Below are 17629 nucleotides of genomic sequence, written 5' to 3' on the forward strand. Positions count from 1 at the left end.
CGATTTTCAAGGGATATCGAAGGATTCTTCGATAGATCTTTAGAAGGTTTTCTCGAAATCCAATGAAGCCATAGATCGATTTAGCTATATTGAGTAGATATCTTTGACAGCTCTTGCATATTCCTCAATGGACTCTTTGAAAAGTCTTCAAAAGCATTTCTCTCCCCCTCTCTCTCTCTCTCCATTTCGCTGTTTGTAGGCACTTCGATTGGCTCTGGAGAGTTATGCGAGGTCTCTGCGTTGTTTCTGTGTTAGCAACAGCGAGTCCTTTGACAAGTTGCCCAGCTCAACTGGAGTCCAACTACAAATTGTGCCAGAAACAATGTTTTGAGTTCAGGGTCAGGCCAGGCGGCTGGCTATAGGTAGGCGTGCGGCTCGTCTAGCACTCGTCAATTACCTTCAGCATTTCCTGCAGGCAAGCCGAAAAGCAAACAAGTTATCGTCACCTTGTGGCACCTGCTTGAAAATCGATTCGCTGCCCAAATAACCAAACCAAATAAAAAAAAAAAAAAAAACTCCCAAAACAAAAACAGAAAACGAAAAATAAATACAAAACATTTATTTTTTTTTAGCTGTGTGTCAAAGGGAGCGCGAATTTTCCCCATTCGCCCGCCTTTTTTTGGTATATTTATTGTTGTTGTTATAATAAATTGCATTACGCTCGACACTCGCTGCGGCTGTCGGTTAAAGGTTTTATTCCATAACATTATTTCATTGGCCACGTTCCGAGTCTCAAGTCCCAACTGGCAATTGTCAAATGCTTGACGGCCATTCATATAAATGTCTAGCCATTCATTTATGCATGGCTAACAAGCAGTTTAACTAGCAGTTTCCCCTTTGCCACAGGGCATGTATATAATTGTGTTTTTAATTTCATAACAGCACCTTTATCTGACTGTGGAGTCTTCAGCTCTTGATTAACATAATGTTAAGATATTAGCTGTTAGCTAACATTTAACTTTTGTTGGTTGCTTTGTATCAGCTGTTAACAGTTTAACTGGTAGTTAAACTGCCAGTTAAGCACAGTTTCTCTTTAGTCGTTACTTAACACTAGTATTTTCCTACACTACACCTCAATTGCTAAGTTATAAATAGCTTTTATAGCGTTGCCACTTAAAATACAGATATGCCTTGCCATTCTATAGCTCTTAGATAGTTAACAGTTAGTTAACATTAACTTAACAGCACTGAATATACATAATAATTAAGTCTCGTTAGGTTGTTAAGCCTATCAGAAATTATCCGCAGCATTTATCTCGCTGTTCAAGGTCCTTGCAGCGTTGCCACCCGATCAGCTTAACAGGCTATATATCACCATATATCATATATATGTATATCAGATATCAGCTCTAGCCTTTTGTCATTTGTGATGCAGCTTAAGTGAAATCTTGATACGAACGCTTTTCAATGTGTTTACAAAGCGATGAAAGCAGCTACTGAAATAAGTCAAGTCTGGCAACGCTGATAGTTCACTGGCAACAACGAAAAAACTGATGTGGCCATATATCAAGCGCTAGATAAATGCAGCCACTATAAATATATATGTTTGTATATCAATAATTTTCTCAATGGGGCATCGACAAAGCTCTGCAGTCTCATAAATAATTTGATAAGAATTGTTTTGCTTTGTACGTACACAAAATATTGCCAGCTTCTCTTTTAGCTTCTCGCCTTCTCGTCGCTCGTCCTGCTCTCGGCTGCATTGACCTATTGAACTTTCGACTTTAGAGCTGCGGTAATTCTTGTGATATATGGTCGATGCCAAAGATAAACGATGGAACACCAATCTAGCACTCATAATTGATGGCAACTGGGCTGAATAGCTGAATAACAATGGAATTTAGCTCGCCTCTCGATACCCTGTGATTGGGCTGATTGATTAACGATGGGTTGCTCGTGCAAAGAACGGCTTAATTAAGTTGGTATTCTAGCCAGAAGTTACTGTGATTGAGAGTGCTCTAGTTGGGTATGACTGACTAGGAGCTACCCTGCAGCATACATATTCATAAAGGAAATGTATTGCAGACAGAGAAAGAGAAAGAGAAGGAGAAGGAGAAGGAGAAGGAGAAGGAGAAGGAGAAGGAGAAGGAGAAGGAGAAGGAGAAGGAGAAAGAGAAAGAGAAGGAGAAGGAGAAGGAGAAGGAGAAGGAGAAGGAGAAGGAGAAGGAGAAGGAGAAGGAAAAGGAAAAGGAAAAGGAAAAGGAAAAGGAAAAGGAAAAGGAAAAGGAGAAGGAGAAGGAGAAAGAGAAAGAGAAGGAGAAGGAGAAGGAGAAGGAGAAGGAGAAGGAGAAGGAGAAGGAGAAAGAGAAAGAGAAAGAGAAAGAGAAAGAGAAAGAGAAAGAGAAAGAGAAAGAGAAAGAGAAAGAGAAAGAGAAAGAGAAAGAGAAAGAGAAAGAGAAAGAGAAAGAGAAAGAGAAAGAGAAAGAGAAGGAAAAAGAGAAAGAGAAGGAAAAGGAGAAAGAGAAATAGAAAGAGAAAGAGAACGAGAGACAGAGACAACTATATAGCCCAAATGAACTATTAGTACTCATCAATAATATCTATTGATTATTTACTGTACAGTGTATCTGCTAGTCGACTAGCCAGATCCCACACTACGTATTAAACAATTTCGCTTGCTAAATTCCGATTGGTGCTTCGATTCAATGTCTTTAAGCGAAAATTAGAATCCTTAAATAGGTCGAACCGCTAACTGGTCGCACGGTCTGATTATGGGATGGTGGCTTTACGAGGCCAGGAATAGGCTGAATGAATGAATTATCGATGGAACTGACTGGGACATGGGCGACATGTGTTGTGTGTGCTCTATAAGCAATAAGCAAACACCTCCAATCGTTCGTTCATGCCATATTTAGCTGATGATGAATTTTATATGTGCTAAAGTGGGCCCCAACGAGGGCGACTTTAACTGTTATTCCCAGGTCCCATGGACAGTTACACCCGTCTACCATTCACTCGCTCTGTCTCTGTCTCTGTCTCTGCCTGTCTTACTCTCTAAAATATTAAAGGCGTTTGCGTTAACACGACGCGTCGTTGCCCAATTGCAACAGCGGTCAGCCCATCTGTCCATCTGTCCATATGTCCATATGTCCATATGTTCGTATACGCCCCTACAGTCCAAGTCCGAGCTCGAGTCCAATTCCGTTATACGTGCCGTATACCCCTTGCATATCCGTGGCATGACCCTGACGGCGTTATTTAAGTCAACTAACGGGCAGGTGGCCTCAATGGCCAATAGCTTATGGCCAACACTCGCCTGCGTTCGCATCCGGGTTCGGGCTCAGTTCGGGTTCGCGTCCGGGTCCGGGTCCGGGTCCGGGTTCGAGTCCGGGTCTGGGTCCGGCGTTGCGCCAGGTCCGGGCTACAGGCATAATTTGCCAGAAAATAGTCGAAAGTACTTTTGAAATTTTAATGATAATTTGCCAGCCGCTGCGGCTGCTCGAGCACGATTCAAGCGACTGCACCACTAAGTAGTTGCACACACCAGCTATATATATATATATGTATGTATATGTATACACATATCTATATTGCTGTTGTCGATATATCGCTTATATATATATCCATTGTCCAGCCTAAGTTGGCTCATCAATAATTTATGACAAGGCGCATTAAAGCGTTCTCGATTGTCCAAAGTGCTTGCTGTCCATTTAAATTGCTTTTTCTCTGCTTTTCCTTTAACTCGATCAATTCGTGACTCACTCGAACTAGTTCAAATGAATGACGCACAAGCTAATTGTTTTTTTTTTTTTTTTTTTCTTGTTGGGATTTTTGTAAAATGTGCAAACACTTGATCGATACGTCTTCAAGGCTTCTATCGATTTTCAGATCGAGAGCTCATTTATTCAACAATTTAATTTGTGAGTCACTGGAACTAGTTCAAGTGAATGACGTATGATATGCTTGTTTGTTTAAAAAAATATTAATTGCTATTGATCAATTTTAGTGCGTTTTTCGAGATGTATATCGAATGTCGGAGCCGTGAGTCATTGGAACTAGTTTAAAAGAACAATGCATAGGTTTTATTTTAATATATTCTACTTCTTCTCGCAAGTTCTAAAAGAAATGTTTGATAGTTCATTTTTTCGAATTGCGACTCATACGAACTAGTTCAAATGAACAACATATGTGTTTATTTAGTACCATGACAACATGTTAATTCCATGAACTTTTCATGTAAATGTTTCTATATTAGATTTATATATCTAGAGTTCTGTGTCGTTTGAACCAGTTCAAATGAACAATATCTTTAATTAGTGACCTCTTAGGGCATAGATGGATAGATTAATCAACAGTTCAATTCACTGAGCTAGTTTCATTATGTGTTCCTGGTTGTTAATGAGCTATTTGAACTAGTTTAAATGAATTATACTTTGTTCAATGCCAAATTATAGAAGAGTTCCATTTGGTCATTTCATTTGAAATGAACGTTCATTGAGCTGCTTTCATTATGTGGTCTATGGAACCCATCGTTGTTCCTGCTCTAGCTAGGGGATCGAGCTGTATCGCTGTCAACTGCATCGAGCTCGTGTTGGCATAATTTATTCAAAATGTTAAAAGGGATAACGGTCTAACTATGTTTCGCTGCTTGTTGACATTTCCATTAACCTAGCTAGCTGACTGGCTAACGTTGGGCTAATGTCCTTGCTATGTGTCGATGTTTTCATGTTTCCATGTCCTGTTCACAAATTGTGGCTCAATTGAATGTTGCTCAAAAGGCTCAACGACTTTGCTTAATGATGGGTAGCAAATTAAAGGATATGCCCAAGTGACGGGAGTATATATGTAGATGGATTGAGTCGCCCGGAAGGCGGGTGGGGCGTGCCTGCGTGGCTGTTGTTGCGGGTGTTGTTGGCGTGTCTTTGATGCCAGCGAGTTGATGGTTTGGTTTTGGTTTGGTTGGGTTTCTCGTGCACCATCCATCAGCAGTTGTTGCTAGGCAAATCCATTTCCAAGTTCATCATCATCAGCAGGAGCAGGAAAAGCAGCAGCAGTAGCAGCAGCAGAAGCGACGACGGCGATGCATTCGAAACGAGTAACATGTGTGTGTGTGTGTGTGTGTGTGTGGGTGGGTGTGTGTGCAACTAAAAAATATTGCTGAACAACGTGACTACGACAACGACAACGGCAACGACAATTGCCGATGACAAAGCAACGCGCAGCAGCTAAACTTTTAGATTGAGAATCAGTGTGAAGGTGGCAACTGCGTATGTGTGTGTGTGTGTGAGTGTGTGGGTGTGTGCTAGTACTTCACAAGCCCGGCAGCCAGCAAGGAGCCATTGCTGGAGCCTGGCACCTTACGCAAATCGGGCCTGGCCCAATGCGCAGGACCAACCGAAGGACACGGGTAACAGGGCAAAATCTACTCGAATGCAAAAGAACAGCCAAGCCAAGCCAGGCGCTGTACTCTCGCAGCACCAGCAACAGCAACAACAACAATAGCAACAGCAATAGCAGCAGCAGCAGCAGCTGAAATTCATTTCCTTGTTGTATTTTACGAATTTGATTTTCAAAATGGCAATCGAAAGGCAGCTTAATGGGCATATTGATATACGAGCACGCTCGCTCGCTCCCACTCTCTGTTATTCTCTCACCGTTTTGTGTCTGTCTCTTGCTCGCGCTCTCTATTTTGCTGTCTCTCTGGATTTAGTTGTGTAAAGGATTAACTTGTAAAGTTCAATTTTGATTTTCATATCGCGTGCCAGTCGCAAATTATGTTTAGATCAAGCTCAAAAGCTCAAAGTTCAGTTCAGCTCTAAAGAGGAACAAAATGAAGAAGAGCAACCACACAACAACAACAACAACAGCAGCATTATAACAAAGAGCATGGGCAAGCAAGCGAACGAGTGAGCGAGCAACAACAGCAGCAACAACAACAACAGAGCGGCAGGCACGCTAAACCGCTATCAGGCGGCATTCTAAACTGTTGTTGCTTTTGCTGCTGCTGCTTCCCATTGCTTTCATTTCTCTTTTATTTTCTGCTGCTTCGGCTTCTGTGCTGTTGTTTTTGCCGCTGAGTGTAGATGTACCCAGCCGCCGCCAGTTGCCAGTTGCCATTTGTCCACTCACACACTCACACACACGAAGAAAGACAGCACAGAAAAAAGCACAATACTGTGTGTGGTCGATAGAGATAGCTAGAGCGCACAGACAGGCGCCAGAGCGAGCGCACACACGCAACGAGAGAGACACGCGCAGAGAGCACACGCTGAGCACATACGTGTTAAGGCGTTAGAGAGCAGCACGCTCACACACAAACACACACACACACACACACATGACAATGCCAATTCATAATTGTCAAAAATGCCACGAGAAACAAAAGCCAAAAAATGGCCTGCCAAAAAAACCGAAAAAATGGCTATATAAATGAATTTTGTAGCCTGAAAAATAAAAGGCGAGTTTAGCGTGTGGCGCCCACAAATCAAGCGACAAACTGCATCGGGCAGCCGCTGCTGCTGCTGCCGCTGTCGCTGTCGCTGCCAGCTGATATTGTGGGCAGCACCAGCTGAGCAGTTGAGACGAGAGCCGCCGCGAGCATTGCGAGTCGTTGGACCTCGCCCCTAAAACATTGCTTGCCAATGTAAGAAAGGGAAAAAAGGAAAACAAAAGAGAAAATGTAAAAGAAAGAAAATAAAACCAGTCGCACTCACTTTCATTTAAGCAGGACGTTCGTCAAATGAGTGGCCCGTTATTCCGGCTGTCTGACTGACGGTCCGTCGGACGATTGGTTCCAGCGTGCGTATACGTATGCGTATGCGTGTGCGTATGCATGTGTGTGTCTCTCCATATGCCTGTATGTGTGTGCGTGTGTCTGTGTGTGCAGAGTCTCGCTTCGCGCTGCTCGTATTTGTGGTCGAGTTAATTCGAACTTGCTCGTCATCGGCAACGTCGTCCTCTTCGTCGACGTCGTCGTCGTCGTCGTCGTGGTCGTTGCCGCTATCGTTGTTGTCGGCGTCGCTGTCGCTGTCGCTGTCGTCGGCGTCGTCGCTGACGCTGGGCGTCCTCCACAAAGTTGTCGGCGTCGTCGCCATTTGCCAGTCGCCAGTTAAGATTCAGTCTGTATTGTGTTTACACCCATGGCTGACGTAGCAAGCGGAGAGCTCCATTCAATTTACACACTTACTTAATATATGTACTTGCAATAAAAACAATCTAAGAAATAACCGCAGCAGCAAGAGTATACAACAACAACAACAACAAATAAAATCAACAATTTGAGCTCAACAATAAATAAAAACAAACAAAATTATTTAACAAAATTAACAAAAATAATCTAACGTAAAAAAAACAACAACAACAAAAACAACAAAAATTTCAACTGTTTTTCTTTTCAAATTTTTTTCGAGTGCGCGCGTGTGTGTGTTGTGCTTGTGTGTGTGTGTGTGAGTGGGTGTGCGTGTGTACGTCGATGTGTGTCTGTGTGTGCGATATAAGAGCCAAATAAGCGAAATACAAATTAAATTTCGATTCGTATAGAAGTAGCAAGAAAAAAATAAATAAATAAAAATAAAAAATAAAAAAATAAAGCCGTAAGCAGAACAATTAAAATACTAAGGAAACAAAAAGAAACAACAACAATAACAACGAACAACCGACAACAACAAAAGCAAAAGCACTATGAAAGCCGAAACGATACGACGGATGTACCAATGCCAATGCGATACCGCTTCAATGTCGTAAACAACAGCAACAAACGCAACGGGCTATCCGCATCCGTATCCGCATCCGCATCCCCTCGTAAAAGCGACGCAACATCGAGGCATACACAGAAAAAGTACGCTCTTAACTGAAACTCTACATCAGCTATATCTAAGTATACCTATATATATCTATATATATACACATATAACTGCCCCTACAGCTATAGCTGAGCCAACAGCAACAAACAACAAACAACAAGCTTTCCCTTTTCAATTACAACACTTACAAATGTTTGTTTATTACGTTTGCTTTACAACACTGGTTTTATGTTGTGCCAGTTTCCGGGCTCGAATCGCATACAGTTCTCCAGTTTATATACGAAGAGAACAGTCCAGCAAACTACAAACTAGTAACTTTGTTTCAGTTACTACAAATGTGCATTAAATTGGTTTTACAACACATTTTTTTTTGTTAAGCAGTTTATAAAGCTGGGTAATAATCTTGCTTTACATACAGATATGTACATGTATGTAAGAGTATAAGAAACAAATAGACAACAATTGAAATGTTTGCTAGTTAGTGTTGCTTGACAACACTTTTTTTCGGTTTCGAATTGCCGTCTAGTGTGGTATACTGTTTCATAGCTGAGGAGTCTACACAACAATCTTTTGGCAACAGCTTTGCTTCAATTGCGACAAATATACATTATAACATTTTACAACACTGTTTTCATATAGCAGTGAATCCATTCAAGAATTATCAGATAATGTCTCTCATGTCAAAGATTTTCGGGAGAAAACGAACAAACACTTCGTTTCAGCACTGTTTAAAATCTGTTTTACAACACTGTTTTTTTTTTTTTTTCATATAATCGCAAATCTAGTCAATTATTATTATATAAGTATTACGGTCATTCTCTTCGAGAGACTATAAACAACAAAGTGTTTGCCAAAACTTCAAACGCATTTTACTACACTGTTTTTAGTATTTGCTTCAAATCTAGGTCAGTGTTGCACAATTCATTGAAATTAGAAAAACTTACTTTTAGAGCTTCATAGATGACTATAGAATATAGAAGTTATACAATGCTATTTAATAAACTATCTAACTTGTATACACCAAACTCATTTGTAAGAGTTGCATTTGGTGATTTGGAAATCAGAAAAAGTTCGATATATCTATATGTAGAATCTCCCGGAAAATAACTCTTAAACTTGATAAACACATCTCTAAATGGAAGTCGAGGTAAAAGTTTTCGAAGAAGCAAGGAAATCTCATTCACATTGAGCAATAAGTTAAGGGCGCCTACAGAAGTTGCAAAAGTTTTACAAATAAGATTGACAGAAACCAAAAGACCTTGAAAAAAATCCCATAAAAAGAAACGCCACAAATATAAAGTAAAAAAAAAAAAAAAAAAAAAATACTTGGGAAGTTGGCAGAAAGAAAGCAAATGCGAAAGGAGACGAAGCGATGAAGGTGAAGAAGGCAGAACTTTCGCTTTTACCTCTTGCCGCTGATAGTTTTTGGTATTTAGGCAGAGCTGTTCGAAGTCCCTCCTAACATAATCTTGTTTACTTTCTTCGTCTGCTCCATCGGTTTTCCTTCTGCATTTTCTTTATCAAATTCATTTTAATTAATTTTGAGTGAAACTTTTCGGAGCTGTCAAAGTTTTTTGCGGAACTAGTTGTTGCTCTTGCTGTTGCTGCTGCCGCTGTCCATGCCTCAATTAAGGCGATAAGATCCACTAGGGAAACTTTCGCCATTTCACATTTTGATTGACAACTTTTGATATATATCAAACAATTATTAGTTATAAACAATTAAGCCAATTGCAACTCGATGCAAACTCGCTCACCGCTCATTTAATTGAATTATTCTACTGTCAACGAATTCAAGACACACAAAATGTTGAAGAACTAGTTCCGGTTCCGGTTCCAGTTCCAGCTCTAGTTCTAGTTCCAGCTGCTAGATCTCAGTCGCAGCTTTTGACTATCAGCGAGTATACTTAACGATTCAGTTATCAATTTCTAGGAAGGGTTCCAGTTCCAGTTCTCAGACGTTTGCTTATGTATATTCAATGCGAATTTCCATTGGATCTCAGTTCTTAGTACTCAGTTTCAAGTCTCAACTTCAGTTTTCTTAGCTGTTTACATTTTGCACTTCTTGGATGTTTTCTGAAAGCTCCATTGAATTCGAAATAGCACTCCACTTCCCAGTATCTCTATGCATCAAGTTAATTAGGTTGCAAAACCAGTTCCCAGTACCAGTTGCTAGTACTGCAAGTACCAGTTCCCAGTACCGTTACTTAATACAAATTCCTTTGTTTTCATTCCCCATGCATATATAGATATTTGCATAAATATTATATTTTCACTTCTCAGCTTTCCAGCTTTGCATTTCCATTGAACAAACCACACGCCTTTACATTTCTGTAGTAGTGCCGAGTGGCCAGCTCTTAGTATCCAGTTGCCAGCTGCCAGCTGCTATTTAGCAGTTCCTATTTCCCAGTTGTTTCACTTCTCAGTACCTGGTCTGGCCATTGCTTCCAATTACCACAAATTCTCCATCACTTCGTATCAATTTACACAGTGCTCTACAGTTCCCAGCACCGGTTAGCAGTAGCAGCTGCCAGTTCTAGTATTTCATTAGATTCCTGTGTAGTGAGAACCATAAACGGCTGACCTCTGAGCTGTTCCTGTTTCTCAGTACCTTCACTTTAAGTATCAAGCTTATCCAGTGCTTGGTAGGAGTTATCATAATAGTTTCCAGTAGCTCGCCGTTCTAGCTGCCAGCTCGAGTTAATAGTTCCAGCTGTTAGTTCTAGCTGCCAGTTCCAGCTGCTAGTTCCATCTGCTAGTTTCAGTTGCCAGTTCTAGTTTCAAACTAGTTCGCTTTGTCAGTAAGTCTGCTTTTCATAACTCATTGCTTTGCATACACAGTTCCAGTTCACAGTACTAGTTCATCAGTTTGCCGTCTTAGCTTGCAGTACTAGCTCCTAGTTCCTATATGAAAAGAGCATACTTTATCTATGTTTAAGGTAGTCTCTTTTCATTTCTCCACTTATCATTGCTAGTATCAGTTCCTCAGTACAAGTTCACAGTACCGGTTCACTCTACTGGCTCGCAGTACCTGTTTACAGTTCCTAGCTAGTTCTCACTTTTAGTTTAGATATTTCTAAGCAGTTCTTAGTTCTTATGCTACTGCTCACTCGCAGTTCCAGTGGCCCTTACCAGATATTAGTTGCAGGAACCAGTTTTTGTTCCCAACTAATTCTCAATTTAAATTTCTGTTGCCAAATAACAATATATACAAATTTGTAGGCTTAGCTTATGGCTTCCCGTTCCCAGCACCAGTTGCTCCACTAGTGGAACTAGTTCCTGACTATCAGCATCAGTCTATAGTCCAACGCCTTATCCGTCAGTTGCTCTCCTCAATGGATTCCCCATTGCAGCGCTCGCATCTCCATATTGTTTCCCAATTCTAGTTCCATTCGCTAGCTCACACTAGTTCAGACTAGTTCCGTCTCCAGCTGCTCTCTTCAAGGGATTCTCCTTTGCAGCATTCATTCATTCAGCAATTCCAGCTCCATTTGCTAGCTCACACTAGTTCAGACTAGTTCCTGGTTCTGAAGTGACAAACTTTTCTAGTTTCGCAATCTCCATCTGCAAAGATTGTTAAACAGTTTTTCACGACCAGCTCGCAGTTGACTTTGAGTCTGTTTATTTGCGAGTGTGAATGCGTGTGTGTATGCGTGTGTGTGTGCGTGTGTGTGTTTATTTGTTTGTTTCCTCTGCTGTATTGTTGCTGTTGTTCTTGCTTTGGGTGGGTGGGGGGGGTGTGGTACCTAACCGGCTGTCAGGCAACTGCGAAAAAATGCCTCATCAAGCCGGTTTCAGTGGCAGTTGCCAGTTTCCGGCTTGTTGATTGACATTTCCGCTCTGCAGGGGTGCCCGGCGTTGGCCCATGGCGGCGTGTTTTCGGGGGAGCGGGTGGGGGAGGGTGGATGCCACAGCGCCGGCTGGGCTTGGACTGCTTGTCACATGTTTCTGTCATTGCCGGCAGATTGTTGTCGTCGTCGTAGTTGTTGTTGTTGTTGTTGTTGCAGACGCAACTTTGCTGCAGCCTCTGCAGCTAGCTTATGCAATTCGCCAGCTTCGTGGAGATGCTAACTGCCCACGATGACTATGTGTGGGCGTTATATAAGTCATATGCATGCAACAAAAAATGAGAATAAATAAATAAAGCAACAACAACAACAATGGCAACTGCCGAGCAACGTGCAAAACTTCAACAATGCCAAAAAAAAAAAAAAAAAAATGCGGAAATAAACAACAAATGCAGAATAAGATGAAAAAAACACTCTCTATCTGTATGTGCGTGCGTGTGTGTGTGTGTGTGTGCTGGTGCTGGGCCAACGTTACGTATGCGCAACGTTGTTGCTTGTGCACGTTGCGTATACGTCACGTGGCTTCGGCTTTGGCTTTGGCCAAAAAGTGTGCAGCGCTTAATCAAAATTATAATTTCAAGCAATTCACATTGCGCATTCATTTGCCTTCATATCATATTTTGATTGGCCTGCGCTGCGAAACAATGTGAAGAGGAGCGAATGAAGTCACTGCAGAAGCAAAATGAAAATAATAAAAATTACCAAAAGCGAAAACAAAAAGAAAACTGTTAAAGTTTTGTTGCTTTTGGCAAATTGAAAAGCAGCGCCGAGCCAAACCAGAGGAAGAAGCAAATCGAGTTGGGCATTGTGTTTGCCCATTGAAGTTGTTATTAATTTTGCTTTCGCTTCTCCTTTGTATGCATATACCCTGTACCCAGTGGAAATCAGCATAATATTATGGCATGTCGTTTTTATTAGCCTTCACTGAGGGTATTCAAGTGCTCGCGCGAAGTGTGGGCAGGGAGAGGGGCAGTCGCTGAGTGTACAATAGCCGATGAGAGACCTGAAGAGGAGAGAGGGAGCTATGAGCTATGAGGGGCGGAGAAAGCAGAGAAAGCATACAAGCTGTGAGAATCACAGAGAAAGACAATGGAAGGCAAGCCAGAGTACACAAAAAGTCACAGCTCTGAGCTAAACTGATTTGTATATAAGGTATATTTTATCACAAATTTGATGGCAACTATATGAGAATCACAAAGAGAGGCTTAACACCTTAACTTAACTTAACTTTAGCGAAATTCTTTAAATTAATTTTGGCGTACAATCGACATGCACTTCATCTGCCCAAAGTATTAAGAAATTAAAGTATTTCTATAGCTCTTTACTTTGAGAATCAAAGAGAAAGGCGCTAAGATAGAACTGGCTAAGATAGACTGTAGACTGCTATAGATCTCAGCTTTAAGAACTGGAATTATATCAAAATCACTAATTTATGTGTCATTCCTATGTTGAGAAGCACAGAGAGAGGCGCCGTTAGAGCTATACAAAAGATGGTACATAGATAAATATACATATTCATTTATACTTATAAGAAAGACGCAGTCCCTAAGACATTTCACTTTCGTTTCCTTCACTCTCTCTATCTCTCTCTCTCTATCTCTCTCTCTCTGTTTGCCTTTGTTGACTTGTTTCTTGTCTCTGTGTGTTTCTAGTTCTTAAATGTTAATGCCTTGACCTCCGCCCTGTACAAGTCGTAGACTCAATGTGTCGTATATAACTATAACTGTAATTATATTGTTTAATTGCTTCATATTGACTCGCTATCAGCCAAGGGCAATCAATCACACCTGTCATATTGTTGTTGTTGTTGTTGTTGTTGACAACAACGGCAAACAAAATCAACAGCAAAAGCAAACCATCAAATAAAAACAAAGCTGCAATTGAGTATACCCGAAACAACAGATATATAATAAATATATATATATATGTGTGTGTATATGTGTGTGTTTATATATGTATATATTTTGATTTTGCCCCGTTGCTGATTCCGGATTCAATTGCTGTCAGATGTCAGCCGGCAGCAGCTGCTTGGCCCTCCAAAGTGCCTGCAACTGCACAGGTGTAACGTTTAACGGTAACTGCTGCAAATGGCATATACTGTGTCTCATATCAATACACATATACATACATATATATATATATGTATATTTATATACCGTGTATATCCGTATTGAGATATTGACAAGCCAGACTCCATTACACACGAAAACAAGTTGTGTATTTGATGCTCGCTCCATTTCCCCTTTGCCCCCTTAACAACTGACAACAATTTTTCAGTATTTTATTTTCCTTACTCTCCAGTCGAATATTCCATCTCTCTCCCCCCCCTCTCTCTCTCTCTCTCTCTCTCTCTCTCTCTCTCTCTCTCTCTCTCTCTCTCTCTGTGTATGCGACACGTTTGGCTCGTTTCAACTTTGCTGTCTACGTGACCCAAGCGCACACACGTTCAGCGTCACAAAACTTATTTACTTCATCTCGAGAGAGCGTTTTTTTCGTCTATTTATGTCTCTGGTGCTCTGTGTCGCATTCTTCAGCGTTTTACTGGCAGCCCCCTTGCAATTGCTTTTAAGAACTATGAATATCAATATATCAACTAATTGATTGTCTCTCTAAGTGGACTTGTTTTTGGGCTATTCATTCGCCTGCATTGGGCTGTCGCATTCTGAAACGTTTTACTGGCCGTTGTAAAGGCTAAATGCATCTACTCGTATCTATCTAATCTATCTAATTGATTGACCAACTGATTGATTGGCTGATGGATTTACGGCTTCGTTTTCTCCTTCTATTGCCATTTGCTTTGCAATGCATTTTTAAACGTTTTACTGGCGGGAATCTTGCAATTGCTCTATGAGTAAGAAATATCTACACACTAATTGATTGACTAGCTAACTAGCTGATTGACTAATCGATTGATGGACTTATTGTGTTCTCTTATGTCTTCATTTATCTTTTGTGTCACATTCTTCAACGTTTACTGATTGAATGCTCGACTGATTGACTGACTGATTGTTCATTCATGATCATTTTCTTGCTCAGAATCTGCTCTCGTTTGACTTTCTCATACTCTCCTTTAGACTTTGCAAGTCAAATTTCAATTTTAATCGCATTCAATCGAACACACAATACAAATGCTGTTAAGTGCTGCTCAATTTCGCACAGTGTATGCTGGCATATTTCTCATGAGTTCAGCTTGTGGGCACAACAATTTCTGCTGGGATTTTAATAGAAATAAGCCGCTTTTCTTTTTGCCACGCAAATGCAGCGCTGTGAGCACATACATAAAAAGTATATCAATCTATATATATGTAGAGAGAGAGAGAGTGAGAGAGAGAGAGAGAGGGCGCGAGGCATAAGCTCTGCTGTTTGTTTTCGCTTGGCGGCAGCTTTGATAAGACCAGATGAGTCTTAAAATAAGCAGCAGACGATGAAAGGTCTACGGAATTTGCTCTGCATCGATGTGAGTAGCAAAAAAAGGCGCATTGAGGAGTAGAAGTGAAAAGAAAAAGTTGAAACAGTAGTAGGAGAAAGGAGAAAAGGGTAACTCCATCATTCCGATGAACTTTATACCAGAGACTGCTAGAAGTCCTTACATATGAGAAAGAGCATGTAAGAAGTTGTGGGAGTAGGCAATAGAAACAAAAACTACTAAATAGTAGTAGCTACGATATAGGTGTAGGATATCTCCTAGTTGATCAATATTGTGTTTGGGTTATGGAGTGCTTAAAGTCTTTGTATAGAGAGCACATTAGCACTTTAGCAGAATAGAGAGGACATTCAAAGTAAAAATAGTAGCAGAAAATAGTAGTAGTAGTAGTAGAAATTTATAGAGTCTTTACCATTGTTTACATTCAATTGAACTCTTTGGGCTTCAATATGAATTATAGAATTTGGAAGAAGAAATTATAACAAGAAAATAGTAGTAGAAAATAGTAGTTAATTTGTTACTCATACTTGCTTTATGTTTAGCAATTAAAGTATTCATCAGTGAAGAAAAAAGTATAAGAAATTGGAGCTAAAAATAGTAGTAGAAAAGAGTAGTAGCTGCAGCATCAATATAGAGTATCTGCTAGTTGGTCTCCCTTGGTAACTTGATGCCGACTGTTTCATAATAGTAATAGAAAATAGTACTAGCAAATAGTAGTAGCAAAGGAAATGTGTCTGTGTGAGTACAACTTCGAAATAGCTATATCAAAATAGTAGTAGAAAATAGCAATGAAAGAGTAAATTTATCAATTGGAGTCCTCTGTATATGTGAGTTCCTTCTAGTAGTCGTATCAAAATAGTAGTAGAAAATAGTAGTAGACGAGCTGATAATATATGTATATACATCTATCAATTTCCAGTCAACCCCATCTAATATTTGAGTATTCCCTGCCAACTCAACAACAGAAACTCTAAAACTTTCTTCTTCCCGTTCAATTTAAAAGCCGGAAAATGCGAACATTTCGTATGCATAGATTGTAGTCAAAGAGTTTACAAACTATTGCTTCATATCGTGGTTCGATACAATCTTGCGCCACCCCCGCCAATAAAACGGCAAGTATAACAACAAAACTGAAGCTAGCTCAAAACCCAAACATAGATGGCGCCACTTGATTGCGCCGTACAAAAAAAAAAGAAAAAAAAATAGAGAAGCAAAACGAAGCTTCTAATCTACATATGGAGTGGCAAAAGCCGGACCTGAACCCTATACAATGTGCACGTGTCCAGCTATAAAAACACACGCGCGCATACACACACACACACACACACAGTCACACATATAGACACCAACACACATACACAGTGAATCTTTTCATCGAGTTTTTGCCTGCGCTTCTCGCAACGAGCTGCCTAAACATTTTTGATATGCTTTGGCCTAAATACATTTACACACACACACACAGACATACACACATACAGTGTTGTGTGTAAATAGAGCTCCTGCTGCTGCTGCTGTTGCTGCTGCTGTTGCGGCTGCTGCACGTGGCTCGCTGACCACACATCAGACCCAAAAATGCCGTTGCCTGGTTTCGCGTTGCTGCGCCGCTTTCCAAAATATCAAACAATATCAAATTATTGTAATTGAAGCGCAATTGGTTAGCCAACCATGAATAAGCTGTTGTGCAATTGAAACCGTGGTTTATGCTCCCTCTCCCTCACTCACCGGCTCTCGCTCTCGCTCTCACTCGCTCTCTTGACAAACGTGGCGTATGTGGGCAATGCTCATACGCCCGGTGGGCCGGCGTCAGAGCGCGTGTATTTGCGGCGAGCCTTTTACAATTACCATGCACACTCCGTCCCCGCCTCCCCCCTCTCTCTCTCTCCCTCTCTCTCTCTCTCTCTCGCTTTGTAGGCTTTGGCGTTGGAAAAAAATAAGGTATAATAAAATAATAATAAAGACACGTGAAAACACTTCAAGTCAAGGCCAATTGAGCCTTGGCTTATTGTTTATTAATTATTTGCTTAGCATTGACCTATGCAGAGCAAATGTCTACTAGCCTATACTAGCTGTCTCTCTCGCTCTCGCTCTCGCTCTCACTCTCACCCTCTCTATCGCTGTCCCTCTGTCACCCCAAATATCAGCGCTTTGGGCATTTGATGATGTTTGCATAAGGGACATGTTCGTGTGTATGTGTGCGTGTGTGAGTGTGTGTGTGTGTGTGTGAGTGTGTGTGTGTGTATTTACAAATATTTGAGCTGCAAGTTTGCATGGAAATTATAATGAAAATGGTTGTGCTTGACAACAAAGTTGCAAACGGCAATGATAACAAAAAACTCGAGTTGAGTAAACTCAATTCTAAAACTTGAACAATCGTCAGCAGTCGCTGCTACAGTGGCCATGCGCTAATAGCGACGAGCTGTCATCCCTCTAACTATATTCCACATTTCATATTCATTCATTCTGCAATGAGTCAATCAATCAAAGCAAACCTGGCCTGGTAGTGCCTGTAAACTTTGTCAATCAGACAGTCAATCAGTCAGTTGGGTAGTAAATCAATCATTATCAATCAGTTTGACTCTGTTCGCTTCTTAAATATTTAGTGCGTCAGTCAATCA

At 40.7% G+C, this 17629-nt stretch overlaps 1 protein-coding gene across 16 annotated transcripts in view; it reads left to right on the forward strand.

Moving 5' to 3' along the window:
- The window catches only part of LOC6585899 (small conductance calcium-activated potassium channel protein), a 100669-nt gene that overhangs the window by 34514 nt on the left and 48526 nt on the right, over positions 1-17629 (forward strand). Inside the window, exon 1 of one of the 16 annotated variants that reach the window (XM_015160546.3) lies at positions 7542-7777. The exons of the other annotated variants lie outside the window; for them this stretch is intronic. The gene's annotated coding sequence lies outside the window, so the exon portion shown is untranslated. Of the gene's footprint in view, positions 1-7541; positions 7778-17629 lie in introns of those variants that run through there. 16 annotated transcript variants of the gene reach the window in all.

The sequence above is a fragment of the Drosophila mojavensis genome, unplaced genomic scaffold (assembly GCF_018153725.1).
Source record: "Drosophila mojavensis isolate 15081-1352.22 unplaced genomic scaffold, ASM1815372v1 contig_136, whole genome shotgun sequence".
Lineage (NCBI taxonomy): Eukaryota > Metazoa > Arthropoda > Insecta > Diptera > Drosophilidae > Drosophila > Drosophila mojavensis.